Here is a 17,782-nt window from a genome sequence, read left to right as displayed (position 1 = left end):
CCATTTTGCATAGAATTTAAAGCCTTTATAACTTCTTTCAACATAAATGAGGAATCTAAATCTTCTCAAGCTTGGTAATTCAAAGATGGAAGTTGAAGGTTTTGTAAAAATCATTAATTTCTCCTTTATTATTCAATGAGTGAGATAAATTTAACTTGGTATAATACTCTGTAAAAGAATCATTTATATCCTGTAGTTTATAAGTAATTTTGAATTCTTTTTGACAGCATCAATAGTTCTTGATGCTTGCTCCATTTTCAATTGCCAAGCTAATATCTTATATGCTCGTCCTCCTAAGTCACAATATTTTTGTTTAGTTCTATCGATTAATTTTTCAATCCTATATGTCTGAGTTGAATTATAATGCATTTTTTTATTTATCAATTCTAACCTCTCTTTTTCAGATGGGATTTTTTTGTCAATTTTTTTCCAAAATTGCTATTTCCTTCTCTAAATTATTCACTTCCTTAATATAATTTTTCTTCATTTTGGTCGAATAGCTTATTATTTGGCCCCTTTCAATGTTTTTAATGCATCCCATAAAACAAATTTATTATCAACTGAATTAAAATTTGTATCTAAATACAGCTGTATTTGACTTCTCATAAATACAGAAAATTCTACATTTTTTAATAATGATGAATTAAATCTCCATCTATAAATTGAATCAATTCTATCAGAGTTCAAACATGACATCAATAATGGTGAGTAATCTGATACAATTCTAGGTTTATATTGTACATGTTCAATTCTTCTTTGTAAATCAATTCTAGAATAAGATTCAAAATGATAAGAATAAAATTAATATTTTCTCTCTCTCTCTCTCGGATTCAATTTTCTCCAAATATCCACCAAATTTAAATCTTCCATTAACATCAATATTCTTTTAGCCATTTTTGTTTTCATTAAAGATTTTGTAGATTTATCTAAAATTGGATCCAAACAACAATTAAAATCTCCACCAATTATTATATTTCCATTTACTTCTACCAAATTAAGAAAAACATCTTGAATAAATTTTTCATTTATATTAGAAGCATACATATTTATAAAAATCCAAGATTCTGAATAAATTTGACAATTTACCAAAACAAATCTACCAACAGAATCAATAACTGTTGATTGTAATTTAAATGGCAACTTTTTATTAATTAAAATGGCCACTCCTCATGCTTTAGAATTAAAAGATGAAGCTATAATTTGACCAACCCATTCTCTCTTTAACTTTTGATGTTTTTTCTCAGTTAAATGAGTTTCCTGCAGGAAACTTCTTAAAATGAGCTAAAACTCTCATCCTTTTAATTGGATTATTGAGCCTATTCACATTAAATATTACATAATTCAAATTATGTGTTGCCATCATATAATGACTCAACTTCCTTCTCCACCCCTGGTTGTCCCATCTCCACAGCCAACTTTCAAAACATGTATCTTCAAAGATAGAAAGTAAGAAACCCCAAATAATAATAAAATAATAAAAGAGAAAAAAAACCCAAAATGGACTGATTAGATCAGCACGAACTCCCTTAATTATGAAAAGTGGCTCACGCCACTAGTGGCAAGAGGCCTTGGATGAGGAAAGCAGAAAAAAGAATCTGTCTCCCCAGACAGAATATCAAGATTTAATTTCAAGTACGGTGAGCTTATTCAAGGTTTCTATTGACTTGAATATCATCAATTTCAACTTGAACCTCAGTCGGCTGCCTTCCTGCTGGAATCCCACCTTTTGATTTTTCTTGATCCCCTTTCATTTGTTGAGATGGATAACATTGTCTTCCATTCTGCTTATTATTAGGCAATGAAATGGCAAATTTCAAAGCTTCAGATTCATTAGCAAAAAAATGTGCTTGAAATTGTCCATAAAAAAATTTAAGAACTGCTGTGGATCAAAAAGCAAATCTATATCCCTTCTTCCACAAAACTGACTTTGCTGGGTTAAATTCTTTTCTCCTTTTAACATTTTTGTTACTCAAATCCGCATAGAAGAATATTCTATTATTGTGAATCATTAAAAAGGGCTTTTTGAACAGCCATTTTCAAAATAATTTCTCTATCTCGATAATGTTAAAATTTAATCAAAATAGAGCATGGCGGTTGTCCCGGAAATGACTTTTTCCTTAGAACTCAATCAAGTTCCAAACCATTTGGAAAATTTTCTGATCCCCAAATTTCAGGCAGCCAATTTTGAAAAAAACTGTACTGGATTAGTGCCCTCAAAGTCCTCAGGCAAACCAACAATGTTTACGTCATTTCTTCTCCTCTGATTTTCCAGCGTATCAACTTTTTGCAATAAACCCTTCTTCTGAATTTCTCATACCGAAAAAGAATCTTCTATCTTATTAATTATATCTTTACATTCTTTTCCCTCCATATGACATTCCTGAAAGTTTTCTTCAAATTTTTGAGCTTTAATTTTAATTTTATCAACAGTTTTATTACACTTTGCCTGTCTTCATTACAGTAATTTCTTCTCTAATCGCTCCCAGTTGAGTAGTAAAATCTGCTTTCACTTCTGCAAAATTTGCAACTATTTTTTTACTGATTGATTCAATTTTTTCAAATATTTTATCAAAAATCTATGGACAAAGAGGTAACATAATATGCACTCATTTTACCTTGAATAAATTGATCTCCTTCTTCTTCTGATTCCTTTCCCTGTGATTGTGGCACAAGACATTCCTCTTCCACTCCTACCTCCTCTTCTTCTTCTTCTGTAGATATAGCTAATGGTTGAAATTGTAGACGGGCTTTCTGCTTGGCCCTCGTTTAACCTGCTACCATAGTAGAAGTCAGGTCTGCAGGCTCCAACTCGATCACTTCCGCCTGCGCGCTGATTCTACAGTCATTTTTGTAGTTTTCTTCTGTGCTCCAGTGCCATCTTCTCCAGCTCCCCAAAAAGTTGGTGCTGGAGTTTGAATCCTTACCCGAGGAGGCTTGATAGATTGAGGCTGGAGAAGAACCAGGATCGGAGGCTGAGTCTTCAAGGTAGGCCCAGCTTCTTCCATCACACTAACTTCAGTCTGTGTTCTAGATTTTTTTTGTAGCCATCTTTTCTTACCTCTAGAAGAGTTTTTAAATTATTCAATATTTAAATTTTAAAAAAGTCAGGTGTTAATTAATTCTGCCAGGCGAGGCACTTTCCACGTCTTCTCCCAACGCTATCACGCCACACCCCCTCCTATTATTATTTTTTTTAATTTTAAATTTGGACACACAGCATGGTAACAGGTGCTTTAGGCCCACGAACCCATGCCGCCCAATTACACTTGATTGACCTACATCCCAAGTAAATTTTGAAGGTGGGAGAATGGGAGAATGTACAAATTCCTTACCGACAGCATGGGATTCAAACCCCTGTCCCAATTGCTGGCACTGTAACAGCATTGCGCTAATCGCTACACTAACCATGCCACCAGTAAAGCCACAATTTAAATTGAGTTAAAATTCCTGATCAGCAAATATTCTTAAAAAGCGCTTTCAAATTAATGACATAATTTTTTGTATTGGAAAATTCCAAAGTTCTTATCTTTTGCTTCTTTGTTTGTTCTATGAAGTCCAATAAGCAACATATGCACAGACACATAGAGGTAAAATGACAAAGGCAAGGCAGTAGTGATTATCTATATAGACTATGTCAAGGCCTTTGACAAGGCCTGCATGCAGGTTGACCCAAAAGTTTAGATCACATGAGATGCAGAGCGACCTACCCAATTGGATGCAAAATTGGCTTGCTGGACATAGTCAGGTGGTAATTATGGAAGGTTGTTTTTTTAATTGGAGGCCTGTGACCATTGGCGTGCCACAGAGATGAATACTGGGTGGACTGTTGTCACTCTCTTTGATGCAAATGTAGTTGGCTTGGTGAGAAAGTTTGTGGACAACATCAGAATTGTGGTATGGGGACCGTGAAGATGATTATCTAAGATTTCAAGAAGTTCTAGGTCAACTGGGAAAGTGGGCTAAGGAATACTGGATGGAGTTTAACTTAGACAGATATGAGATGATGCATTTGGGAAGTTAAGCCAGGACAGAACTGACACAGTAAATAGCAGTGTCTGAAGAGACTTGAGGAACAGAGATTCTTGGGATTAAAGTACATAGTTCCCAGAAAGTGACTAAATGCATTGACATGATGGTGAAGGAAGTGTTTGACATACCTTCATTCATCTGTAAGAATCGCAACATCATGTTACAACGATACAAGATATTGGTAAGAGCACCCTCGGAGCACTGGGTGCAGTTCTAGTCACCCAGCTATCGAAAGATGTTATTAAACTAAAAGGATGCAAAAACTATTCACCAGGATGAGATTGGGATTGAAAGGTTTGAGTTGTAAGGAGAGACTGATTAGGCTGAGGCCTTTTTCTCTTGAGTTTGGGAGGTTGACCGGGTCACCTTATAGACATACATGCAATCCTGAGGAGCCGGGTAGGTAGATCAGGTGAATGGTTAGAGTCTTTCTCCTAGGATAGAGCAGCCTAAACAAGAGGGCATAGAGTTAAAGTGAGAGGGGAAAGATTTTAAAGGGATCTGAGGAGTGACATTTTCACACAAGCACCCAGAGGAAGAGATAGAGGTCTGTACAATTATAATATGTTTAAAAATGTGAATATTCTCTGTTAGGGCTCCTGCAATTTCTTCCCTTACTTCTAGGATCCACTTGATTAGGCCCCGGGGATTTATCTATCATTATGCACTTTAAGATGTCCAGCACCTTCTCTTTGTATGGTGGACTCTCTTTAAGACATCAACATTTATTTCCCCAAGTTCCATAGCCTCCATATCTTTCCCACAGTAAAAACAGATCATGAATACTCATTTAGGACCTTGCTTTCCTCCATACTGCACACGTAGATAGCCTTGTTGATCTTTAAGAGGCACCTTTCTCTCCGTCATTACTCTTTTGCCTTTAACATATATGTGGTAAATCACTGTAATGTTGTGATTGGCAACTGGTGGCTGGACATGCCTCCTGAGACTGATCCTACCCATAGACCTTTCATTCCACCTGCCTTGATCAGTCAATGAGGCTGACAGCTGTTCCAGCCTATAGTTAATAAAAGCCTATCAGTTTCTCAACTTCAGTGTTTTGTGATTATTGATGGTGCATCAATGTACTTGTAGAATCTCTTAGGATTCTCCTTAACCTTGTTTGCGAGAGCCATCTTGTATTCCCTTCTTGCTTCACTCTCAGGTGAACTCATACCACCATGCTGCTCAAAGGATCTGCTTGATTATATCTGTCTATATCTGACATAAGCTTCCTTCTTTTTCTTGACCAGAGACTCATTGTCTTTGGTTATCTTGGAGTTGATAATCCTTCCAGCCTTGCACTTCATTCTAATAAGAATTTGCTGTCCTTGAACTTTCCTTAAATCTTTTAAAAACCTTCCACTTGCAAGATGTCCCTTTACCTGTAAACGCTTGTCCCAATAATTTTTTGCAAGTTCCTGTCTCATGTCATCAAACTTAGCCTTGCCCTAATTTAGGAGTTTAAGATGTGGACCAATTTTCTCTTTATCTACATCCATTTTAAAACCAGTGGGTGAAGTCACTCTCCCTGCTGCATTACCCCAAGAGGTAATTGAATGTTGTGTCCCCTTTCGTTAGCTCTTCTATGTGTGGTTGGGTATTATTTGACTTCTGAATATGGTGAAATATCAACCTTAAAGCAATACCTTAAAGCAATAAGGGGTGCCCGCAGTCACTAATGATGACTCTTTGCCTGACAGCAGGTAGAAGGCAATTTCATGTAATATTAAGTTTTGTTCTATTACATGACAATAAAGGAATCTTGAATCTTATACAGGAGTTGTGTGTTTGTTGCTGTCTTTTGTTTTGTATTTTTAATTTAGTTTTAAATTTTATTAAGATCTGGAGCAACTATGAAGGAATCTTAACATTTGGAGGGGAAGCATAAAGGTGAAATGGAGGTGAACAATGTATGATGTTTGAAGAATTCTTTTCAGACTTTGAGGAGAAAGCATTGTATTTAGAATTGGAATAAGATTTTTTTTGTCATGAACCTGTCACGAAATTCATTTTTAGTGCAGGTAGGGTTCTGGGAAGGCCAAAACCACATGCCTCGATAAGCTTGTATTTTTAAATAATTGCTTTCAATTTAGTAGGTTACATGTCGGCGTTTTCACAAGGAAGATTTACATTTCCTGTATTATTCGTTTCACATGAGATATAAGAAATTATAATAGATTTTTTATCTGATTGACATTCAATCAGAAAAGGCCTTTGATATGGTTATTTTAGCATAGCAAATTAAGTATCTCTTTTTCCTGAACCACATTGTCCTCATAAATTAAGACTTGGTGAAAAAATATTTGAATAACTGAAATGATTCAAACATGCTTTTGCTTTGAATAAATATCTACCACAGTTTGTCAAGATTACAGGGTTTTCTAGGCAAATGTGTTGCAAAATTACTGAGAGGCATTGTTTGCTTGATTGACCAGCTGCTCTTTTATCATTGTGCAGGTACAGCCACCTAAATGACAGAAGGTGAAATATAAGGGATAATTTTGAACAAAAATTCCATTGTTGCAAAATTCAGCTTTCCTTCCTCTGCTGCCCCTTTACTCTTCTAACAGAGTTGATTAATATCTGGTGGGCAATGAAAGAATTTAGTTTCATATTTATTGAAGTCAATTGGTCTGTGTGAAAGGAAAGTGTGGATTTCTACTCCAGGATAAAGATCAAGCAGGATGGTGAATTACTTTTTCAACTCTCCAACCACTCTGCAGTAAAGCTGCCATGAGCACTCCTTACAATTGGAAGGAAGGTGGTTTCCCATATTTTACTCCATTAAAACCATCCAAATCTCTGTGTAACAGAATGACTTGACGATTACTCTCGACTGTGGTATGTTAGGTCTGCTTTGTTCATGAATGAGTGAGACAAACACCAGACTGAGTCGAAATCAGGGTTCTTTGTTCTTTATTACCGGATTGTAACACTTGCAACTAACCATGTTAGTCGGAGAATGCATTCTGCCGTTATCAGCAAAATGGTGATTTTTTATACCCTTGGATACGTGCTTAGAACATCATCATATCATTACTTGTCCAATGACTAAAACTGTTGCTATCCTTTCCCTGCTAGCTTCCTGCCTCTCAATCCATCAATGTCTCTCTTATCTTGTAAGTACAAGGATGCATTTCACATCTTGTTACAGCCCTGTACAGGGTAACTCCTTACACATTCCCATCTCATGATGTTTTACCTAACAGGAGTACAAGGACACCTCCCCTTCTTGTTACAGCCCTGCACAGGGTAACTCCTTACACATTCCCATCTCATGATGTTTTACCTTACAGGTAGCAGCCCAAAATAAGCAGTGTGACTATAGTGGGAGGCACCAGTGAGTCTTCAGGTATCAGGCGCAAAAGGACCCAGAGGCAATGCTTTTGAAATGATTGATATTTCTAGCCAACATCATGCCTGGTGGCACAACAGGTGGTGCTGATGCCTCACCACTCCAGCAATCCTGGTTTAAAGATTTGAGGAAAGAACTTCTGCTAAGGGACCTTGAGGAGCTAGGGGCTAAATTGAAAAGCAGAACTAAAAAGTGGTAATGTCTGGATTACTACAAAAGGCACATACAAATTGGCACAGGGTCCAGAATATTAGAGAGTTAAATGCATGCCTCAAGGATTGGTGTGGGAGAACTAGGTTCCAATTCATGGGCAATTCATTCATGGGAATGAAATAAAAGAGAAGAATGTTAAAGAGAAAAGTAAGATTAGGGTCGATAAAAGTCAAGGCTAAAAGAAGCAAAGATCACCTGATTTTAAAAGCACAATGATTATAAGGGGCACTTTATCTGAATACCTGTAGTATTCGAAACAAGGTCAGTGAACTTGTGGCATAAATCAGTACAAAGGGGCATGAATTAGTGGCCATTACAGATATATGGTTGCAGGGTGGAGAGGATTGGGGATTAAATGTTCAAGGATATCAGGTAATACAGAAAGACAGGGATGGAAGTAAGGGAGGTGGGGTAATGGTCTTAGTTAAGGATGAGATCAGGGCAATAGTGAGAGATGATGCAAGATCTAAGGAGAAAAATGTTGAATCCATCTGGGTGGAGATTAGGAATAGTAAAAGGAAAAAAAATCACTGGTGGGAGTTGTCTATAGACCACCCATTAATAGCATTACAGTGGCACAGGCAATCAACCAAGAAATATCAGAGGTATGTAAGGGTGGAACTGCAGTCATCACGGGGGACTTTAACATGCACATCGACTCGGTCAATCAGGTTGGTTGAGGCAACATTGAAAAGGACTTCATTGAATGCATACGTGGTGACTTTCTTGAACAGCATGTTATTGAACCTACAAGAGGGCATGCTATCTTGGATCTGGCCCTGTGCAATGAGACAGGTAAAATTACCGATCCTTTTGGAAAGAGTGATCACAGTATGATTGAGTTTATCATACAAATTGAGGGTTCAATAGTTGGGTCTAAAACCAATGTATAATACCTAAACAAAGGAAACTACAAGGGGATGAGGGAGGAGTTGACCAGGGTAGACTGGGAATGCAGGTTATATGGAGGAACGATTGAGGAACAGTAGAAGACTTTCAAAGAGATTTTAAACACTGATCAACGAAAGTACAATCCTGTTAAAAGCAAGGATGGTAAGGCCGGGAACAGTTAACTTGGATAACTAAGGGAATGTACAAAATTGTCAAGAGCAGCAGGAAAATGGAAGATTGGAAAAACTATAAAAAGGAACAAAGAACCATGAACTGAGCAATAAAGAGAGGGAAGGCAGACTATGAAAAATATTAGCACAAAATATAAAGGTGAACAATAAAAGTTTTTATAATTATTAAAAGGAAGGCTAAAGTGCAGGTTGGTCCCAAGGAGGATGTGAAGGGGGAATTGAAATTGAGTAATGAGGAAATGACTGTGGCTTTGATTTACTATTTTGAGTCGGTCTTCACATTGGAGGACCATGCCAAAGACAGATGTTATAGATGTGATGGGAGGTGAAGAGGTGGTACTGAAAAAACCTGAGGGTCTAAAGATAGGTAAGTCCCCTGTACCTGATGGAATGCATTTCAGCATACGGGAAGAAATGGCAGAAGTTATGGTAGATGCTTCGGTGATAATTTACCAAAATTCTCTGGACTCTGAGCAGGTCCTGTAGATTAGAAGATGGCAATGTTACAGCGCTATTCTAAAAAGGATGAGGCACTATATTATATACACAGAAACGTTGTTTCCCCAACTTTACACTTTATACTTAAAATGTATGTAAGCTCTGACGGTGAACGGATCTGTATGTATGGAAGGGGGGAGGGGGAGACGGAGGGACACTTTTGTTTTTGTTTGTTGTGCTTGTGAGAAAAAGTTTAATATATTGTATATTTAAAATGTTACTAGGTATATTTTTTGAAAAGTAAAGGATGTAGGCTAAAGGCAGGGAACTGTGGGCCAGTTAGGCTCACATCTGTAGTTGGGAAAATGCCCTTGAAGCTCTCATTAAAGAAGAAATAGTGAGACATCTGGAGCGAAACGGATCCATCAACCTGACCCAGCATGGATTCAGCAAAAGCAGGTCCTGTTTGACAAACTTACTGGAGTTCTTTGAGGATATAATTTGTTCGATAGATAGAGGGGAGCAGAAGGACATTGCTTACCTGGATTTCCAGAAGACATTGAATAAATTGCTGCATAAATGACTTATACCTAAGATAAGGATGCATAGAGTTGTGGCTAATGTATTAGCATGGATAGGGGATTGGTTAACCAATAGAAAGCAGAGAGCTGGAATACAGGGATGATTTTGTGGTTGGCATTACAATGGTGAGCGGAGTGCCACAGGGCTTGGTACTAGGCCTGGAACTGTTCAAAATTTATATTAATGATCTGCTAGAGGGGACAGAGTGTAGTGTATCTACGTTTGCTGATGACATGAAATTGCTGATGACAATGTGGAAACTAATGGAGATTTTCCAAACCAGCCTATATGACTGTTGGGAGGCCACAGACAAGTTCAAACTTGGGGTGAGTAAGTATTCTGGAATGACTTATCAGATGAAGAGTAGGCCCTTGACTTACACTTTTTTTCTCTTTGGCTGTTTCTAATTATTGAATGCAACATTAACACATACTGGGAGAACCAGGTGGTGAGTGAATATGGGTGTTTTGGTGGGGCTGGGCAAGGGAACTGATCATGTTTCTTTGTGTGTTTCTTTTGCGACTGTCCAGAGGGAAATGAGCAGACATTTCTTCACATTTAGGAATAGGATAATTATATCACTGCAAAAATAGTACCAAAATCCAGATTTTGTTTGCTTTAGCATTCATGGAATGCATACACATTGGCAAGGCAAGCGTTTACCATACATCCCAATGGTGCACCAGCTCTGGAACTGCTTCCGTCTTCTTAGTGACACTACTTCTCCCTGTGCTCTTCCAATTCCAATGAAGGGACAACAAGATACTCCTATGTCAAAATTTTGCATGAATTGGAGAAGAACTTGAAGGCCCTCATTACATTCAATGTTCTCCAAGAAGGGAATCATTGGATCGGAAGCAGAGTTCATTAATGGTGATCAGAAAAAAAATGTTTCAATACTTTATAAAGGTGAAGGCCTAGAAATAGGTTCATGCATTGAAAGTTGAGTCAGCGGCTGGTTTCTGTCATGGACATGTCAAACAAAATTTAGAGAATTTAAATTTAGGGGCTTTGGATGCTGTCTTTCATTTTTTTCCTTTCCACAGTCCACCACATAGAAATTCAGAACTGGGGCTGAGTTGATCGGAAGTGTGAGAGGACCAGCGGTCGAGGAAGGGGAGCTTGTGATTGGGCAAACTGAGCAGTAAAGAAATGAGTAGCCTTGTCCACCTTTTTGCCTATCTACACTAATCCTATTTGCCCGCATTATGACCATATCTTTCCATGCTTTCCCAATTTAAGTATCTATCATGATTACATTACTTTCCTAGTTGTTTTAGAGGCACACAAGAAAGGATCCCAACCTGAAATGTTGACTGTCCATTTCTCTTCATGGACCCACTGAGTCTCTGCACCTTCTCATGTATTTCAGTTTAGTGCTCCACAATGAGAGAGCAAGTTGAAATGGAGTTAAATATCTTCAGAAGGTTAATATAAGACTGTGGTATTTAGTGGGCTTAAAGGAACACATAAGGTGTATATTTTGAGCAAATTATTAATCAGCATTACAAAATTCTCATGTATATTGCAAGATAAATACTTCAAGAAGACAAGGGTCATAGGTAAACATTATCTGGTAGCTGAGTTTGATGAGTTTTTCCACAGTTTTGTTGCTCATTGAGTGACATTTGAAAGAGTAACGAGCTGGATTGGATTTCTCTTGTTCAGTGGGCACAACGTAGATAAGCAATATTCACTGTCTCGGTGCTGTGGCGATAGGAGAACAAGTTGGTTGGAGAAAAAGAGGACTGCAAGTAGAGCCCAGTGCTGATGCTACTGGTAATTTTACTCCCTTCATAGATTTTGTATCAATTCCATGCCTGAAAATTACAATCACGCACTCAGCCCCCAGATGAAGAAGAAATTAGAACTAAGGAAGCTTCAAGTTTATTGTCATATACAAAAAGTATAAGGTACAGGTGCAAAGAAAGTCTTACTTGCCACAGCTTCCCAGTCATGCAAAGTGTAAAACATATTAAATAATATTAAAGGAAGAGAAACAAACTAATAAATATTCACAATTAGTTGTAGTGCAAGAAATGGTCAGAATCAGAAGGGCGGTCTTGAAGTAATGATATGAGATGATGAGAGCTTTTTGTCATATGAATGAGCATGACATACAGATTCCCCTAAATTTTTACCTGCACCAGCTCAACAAGTATGATAGATACACCGACTGCAATAGTATACATTCTTTGGCTTGGCTTCGCGGACGAAGATTTATGGAGGGGGTAAAAGTCCACGTCAGCTGCAGGCTCGTTTGTGGCTGACAAGTCCGATGCGGGACAGGCAGACACGGTTGCAGCGGCTGCAGGGGAAAATTGGTGGGTTGGGGTTGGGTGTTGGGTTTTTCCTCCTTTGCCTTTTGTCAGTGAGGTAGGCTCTGCGGTCTTCTTCAAAGGAGGTTGCTGCCCGCCAAACTGTGAGGCGCCAAGATGCACGGTTTGAGGCGAGATCAGCCCACTGGCGGTGGTCAATGGGGCAGGCACCAAGAGATTTCTTTAGGCAGTCCTTGTACCTTTTCTTTGGTGCACCACTGTCACGGTGGCCAGTGGAGAGCTCGCCATAGAACACGATCTTGGGAAGGCGATGGTCCTCCATTCTGGAGACGTGACCCACCCAGCGCAGCTGGATCTTCAGCAGCGTGGACTCGATGCTGTCGACCTCTGCCATCTCGAGTACTTCGACGTTAGGGATGAAAGCGCTCCAATGGATGTTGAGGATGGAGCGAAGACAACGCTGGTGGAAGCGTACTAGGAGCCGTAGGTGATGCCGGTAGGGGACCCATGATTCGGAGCCAAACAGGAGTGTGGGTATGACAAAGGCTCTGTATACGCTTATCTTTGTGAGGTTTTTCAGTTGGTTGTTTTTCCAGACTCTTTTGTGTAGTCTTCCAAAGGCGCTATTTGCCTTGGCGAGTCTGTTGTCTATCTCATTGCATCTGATGAAATGGTGCAGCTGAGATAGATAAACTGGTTGACCGTTTTGAGTTTTGTGTGCCCGATGGAGATGTGGGGGGGTTGGTAGTCATGGTGGGGAGCTGGCTGATGGAGGACCTCAGTTTTCTTCAGGCTGACTTCCAGGCCAAACATTTTGGCAGTTTCCGCAAAACAGGACGTCAAGACATTAAATTACCACAAAATGTCAAGAGAAAAAAAGAAAATAAATATTGAAGGATAGATAGTAAATATTTAGTCACAGTTTATGCAAGAAAATAAAGTGACACAGCAAGAGTGTAGGCAAATCTTTTAGTGGTCCTGGAAAACTTTATGCGTAGAGTTGGGGTTAAGGGGGATAGAGTGGGGAGCTTCAAGAGACTCTTGGCTGTTGGAAAGTACCTATTCTTGAACCTAGAGGTGCCAAACATCAGGTTTCTGTACCTCTGCTGGAAGGGAGCAGTGAAAAAAGAACATGGACAAGATGATTGGGGGTCCCTTATGATGCTTCTAGTCTTCTTGAAGAAGAATCTCATGTGGATAGTTACAGATGATCAGATCGAGAACCCTCTCTAGTGTGGCTGTATACTGTAAACTCTGATTACAGAAAATAAATTCCATGCTGGATGCCAATCAACATCAAATATCTCAGCCAATTCTCTTTACTGGACTGAGGACTCGGAGGGACTCTATAATTGTTCATTTTGGAGCAACATTAACCCAATTCAGACCAAGGACTCTTTGTAGTCCAAGTTTTTTATTGCCCTGGGACAATTGTTCCCTCCATGTGGGATCATTCAGATTTTGTGCTCCCATCCCTTCTCCAAAGTAGTCATGGGCATCTCTCTCATTGCACCCTCACCTTTTGCTGAAACCCACGAACCACAGAATGGTTTTAATCAGTAAAAGTAATTTCAGGTGAAATCAAACCACACAGATCAGGTTATTTTCATTTTCATTTTAAATGTTGCTTTATGATATGTGTTCATTGAAGTTCATTGTGGGCACACTTTTCATATGCTTTTCATAAGTGTACTAATAGGCAGATGCAAATAAGAAAATTGGCCGCCTCAACTCACCCTTTATTGCATTGGTTTTGAAAACTTTCTTGCAAGGAACCTTAGTCCATTTGAATTCATGGGAGGAGGAATGAGGAATAAACTCCACAAAATTAAATGGTACAACATTAAAGGGAATAGAAGAAGAGAGGGGAGAAATTTTTTGAGACAGCAGGGTAGGAGAGCAAATCAATTATTAAAGTTTCATAACTTGAGCATTGAACCATTGGTTCAATGGTTAAGTCAGGAGCCTTGATGATTGTAAGAAGCTCATATTGTTTTCCAATATAAATTACACTCACTGCCCAATGATACTGGCAATATTGTGGCATAAAAAATGTTCCTTACAGGAAACACTGCAGATCACTTTGACAATATCAAATCTTAGAGTCATGTAAGCATGGAAGCAAGCTATTCAAATCTTAGAGTCATGTAAGCATGGAAGCAAGCTATTCAAATCTTAGAGTCATGTAAGCATGGAAGCAAACTATTCAAATCTTAGAGTCATGTAAGCATGGAAGCAAGCTATTCACTCAATTCGGTTCATGCTATCTTAAACCTTTATTCTTTGAGTAAATTTGTGCTGCTCACTCAAACTTTTTAAGTTCTTTCTAATATTCTAGGTGAAACTCAGCACATTGAATTGAAAACAGATCAAAAGGTGTGTCGGAGATTTAACTATGGTTTGTAGCAATTGAAATGTAATAGTTAAGTGGTTACATAAGGCCAAGATTGAAAAGATGAGAAGTTAGGTTTCGATTTCACCGAACCTAGTCCAGAAGTATAAACATTGCATGATTAATGGCAATGAGAAATATAACATTTCCTGAAATCTGGGGAAGAATGGGAAAACATGAGAGGAACTAGGAGGCTTTCAATATATTAAGAAGAGTTAGATTTATACAGCACCTTTCATAATTTCCCCAACCATGTTGTGACAGTTGTATTGTTGAAAGCACATCAAGTAATGTGCTAACAGTATGCCTTTGCAGAAAATTAAATCACAAACATAAGGTTGTGATAGTAGGAGATTTTAATTTTCCACATATTGACTGGAACTCTGATACTGTTTGTCCAATGTGTTCAGGAAAATTTTTAAAATCAATATATAGAGGTACCAATCAGCGAGGGATCTCCTGTTAGGGAACGAGACAGGACAGGTGTCAGAAGTAGGGGAACATTTTGGGTCCACTAATCATGATGCCATTCATCATCATCATGGCTTGGCTTCACGAATGAAGATTTAGGAAGGGGGCTCTCCACATATGCTGCAGGTTCGCTGGTGGTTGACGAGGCCAATACAGGACAGTCATGCCCGGCCACAGTGGCAGCAAGGGAAATTCCATTCTGGGTTTGGTGCTGCTGTATCACGGTTCTTCCTCCATTTCCTTTTGTCCCTCAAGACCCGCCCTGTGTGTGTTCTCGAAGGAGAAGACAGACTGGTGAATGGTGTGTTGTCAGGCTGCGTCATCAGAGGCTAGAGCAGAGCACTGGCGACGGCCAGTGTGACAGGCATCAAGGGATTACTTCGGAGAGTCCTTGTACCTCTTATTCGGAGCCCCTCTGTCATGGTGGCCAGTGGAGAGTTCAACATACAGCCATTAATTCTAGAGAAGGATAGGTCTGTGCCTCGGGTTGAGATTCTAAATGGAGGAAAGGCCAATTTTGAGGAAATGAGAAACGATCTAGAATCCATGGATTGGAAATTTATTTTCTGGCATGGATGTGCGAGGTAAGTGGTGGATCTTCAAAGATGAAATTTTGAGAATACAGAGTTTGTATGTTCCCATCAGGATTAAAGGCAAGGTTAGAAGGAATAGGGACCTTGGTTTTCCAGAGATATTGGTGATCTTGTTTGGAACAATAGAGAGGTGTATAGTAGGTATAGGCAACATGGAGCAAAGGAAATACTTGTGGGGTATAAAAAATGCAAGAAAAACCTCAAGAAATAAATCAGGAAGGTTAAAAAAAGACACGAGGTTCCTTTGGCAGACAATATCTTAAGAGCAAAAGGATAGTAAGGGACAAAATTAGTCCCCTTGAAGATCAGATTGGTCGGCTTTGTTTGAAGCCAAAAGAGATAGAGGAGATCTTAAATGTTTTTATTTCATCAGTATTCACTCAGGAAACAGAGTTGTGGGAAGTAAGGAAAACAACTTATACAGATTTAAAGAGGAAGAAGTGCTGGCTGTTTTAAAGCAAATAAGGGTGGATAAAACCCCAGGGCCTGACAAGATATTCCTGTGAACCTTAAGGGAGGCTAGTGTAGAAATTGTAGGGGTCTGGCAGAAAGATTTAAAATGTCCTTAGCCATGCGTGTGGTGCCAAAGGATTAGAGGGTAGCTCACATTATTCTGTTGTTTAAAAAAGGCTCCAAAAGTAAACATGGAAATTATAGGCCAGTGAGCTTGATGTCAGTAGTAGGTAGACTATTGGAAAGTGTTCTAAGAGATCAGATATACAAGTATTTGGATAGTCAATATGCCTTTGTGCATTGAAGGACATGTTTGAGCAATCTTATAGAGTTTTTTGAGGAGGTTACCAGGAAAGTTGACAAAGGAAAAGATTTAGATGTGGACTTAGTATGGTCTTTGATAAGATTCCACGTGGGAAGTTAGTCAAGAAATTACAGATCTGTTCATTGTGAAGTAGTGAACTGGATTCGATAATGGCTGAACGGGAGGAGCCAGAGAGTAGTGGTGGATGATTGCTTCTCAGACTGGAGGCCTGTGACTAGTGGTGTGTCTCAGGGTGTGGTGGTGAAATCATTGTAATTTGTCATCTATATCAATGATCAGGTAAATTGGATCAGCAAGTTTGCAGATGACATTAAGATTGGAGGCATTGTGGACTGTGAAGAAGGTTTTCAAAGCTTGCAGAGGGATCTGGACCAGCTGGAAAAATGAGTTGAAAAATGGCAGATGGAATTTATAAGTGGACAAGTGCAAGGTGTTGCATTTTGGAAGGACAAGCCAAGAAAGACATACACGGTAAATGGTAGGGCACTGAGGAGTACAGTAGAACAGAGGGATTTGGGAATACAGATATATAATTCCCTGAAACTGGTGTCAGAGGTGGATAGGGTTATAAAGAGAGCTTTTGGGATATTGGCCTTCATAAATCAAAGTATTTAGTATAGGAGTTGTGATGTTATAGTAAAATTGTATAAGACATTGGTGATGTCAAATTTGAAGTACAGGCAGGTTACGAATGAGTTCCGTTCCTAAGTCTGTCTTTAAGTCGAATTTGTAGGTAAGTTGGAGCAGGTACATATGATTTTTAATTATAATTTTTAGTTAGTCAAATGTTACTTTATAGTATATATTTTACCTATCTAAAGAAAAAACGGTCAAGTTAAATCACCTTTATTTATTGTTCAGTGCACAGTGAAGATGAGATAACGTTTCTCCAGGACCACGGAGCAAATTACATAAATATAAGTTAAAATAAAAGTTAAAATTTTAAGACATATAGAATGAAAGTCCATGGCACATTATCCACATATGTTCTGGAATTCAGGAGTCTGATGGCTTGGGAGAAGAAACTCTGAGGCCCAATCTGGACATAAGGGCCCCAAGAGCTATGGTACCTCCTACCAGGTGGCAGAAGGAAGAAAGGTTTACGTGAGGGGTGTGTGGAGTCCTTCACAATGTTATTGCTTTCCATGTGCATCGTATGCTGTAGATGTCTGTCATGATAGGAAGAAAGCCCCCAATGATCTTCTCTGCTGATTTTACTCTCCTTTGCAGGGTATTATGGTCTGAGGGGGTATAGCTTCCAAACCAGGCAATTGTTCAGGATGGTCTCAGTACATCCTCTGTAAAATGTAGTGAGTCTGTAGAAAGTAGTGAACTTTCTTCAGCCTTCGCAGGAAGTAGAGGGACTGCTGGGCATTCTTAGCTGTGGAGTTGGTGTTAAGGGACCAGTTGAGGCTCTCCGCCAAGAGCACACGAAGGAACTCGATACTCTTGACGACCTCATCGGTAGTGCCGACAATGGTCAGTGGAGCATGGTCCACCTGGGCTCTCCTGAAGTCAACAACCATCTCTTTTGTTTTATTAACATTCAGATACAGGGTTGTTGGGT

The 17,782-nt window shown here is 39.0% G+C and overlaps 1 long non-coding RNA gene across 1 annotated transcript in view; it reads left to right on the top strand.

Moving 5' to 3' along the window:
- Nucleotides 1–17,782, top strand: part of LOC138741483 (uncharacterized) — a 39,236-nt gene that overhangs the window by 5,376 nt on the left and 16,078 nt on the right. The gene's annotated exons all lie outside the window — the stretch shown is intronic.

This window comes from Narcine bancroftii, chromosome 8 (genome assembly GCF_036971445.1).
Source record: "Narcine bancroftii isolate sNarBan1 chromosome 8, sNarBan1.hap1, whole genome shotgun sequence".
In the NCBI taxonomy this organism is placed as follows: Eukaryota; Metazoa; Chordata; class Chondrichthyes; order Torpediniformes; family Narcinidae; genus Narcine; species Narcine bancroftii.
This window is presented reverse-complemented; position numbering and strand designations above follow the sequence as displayed.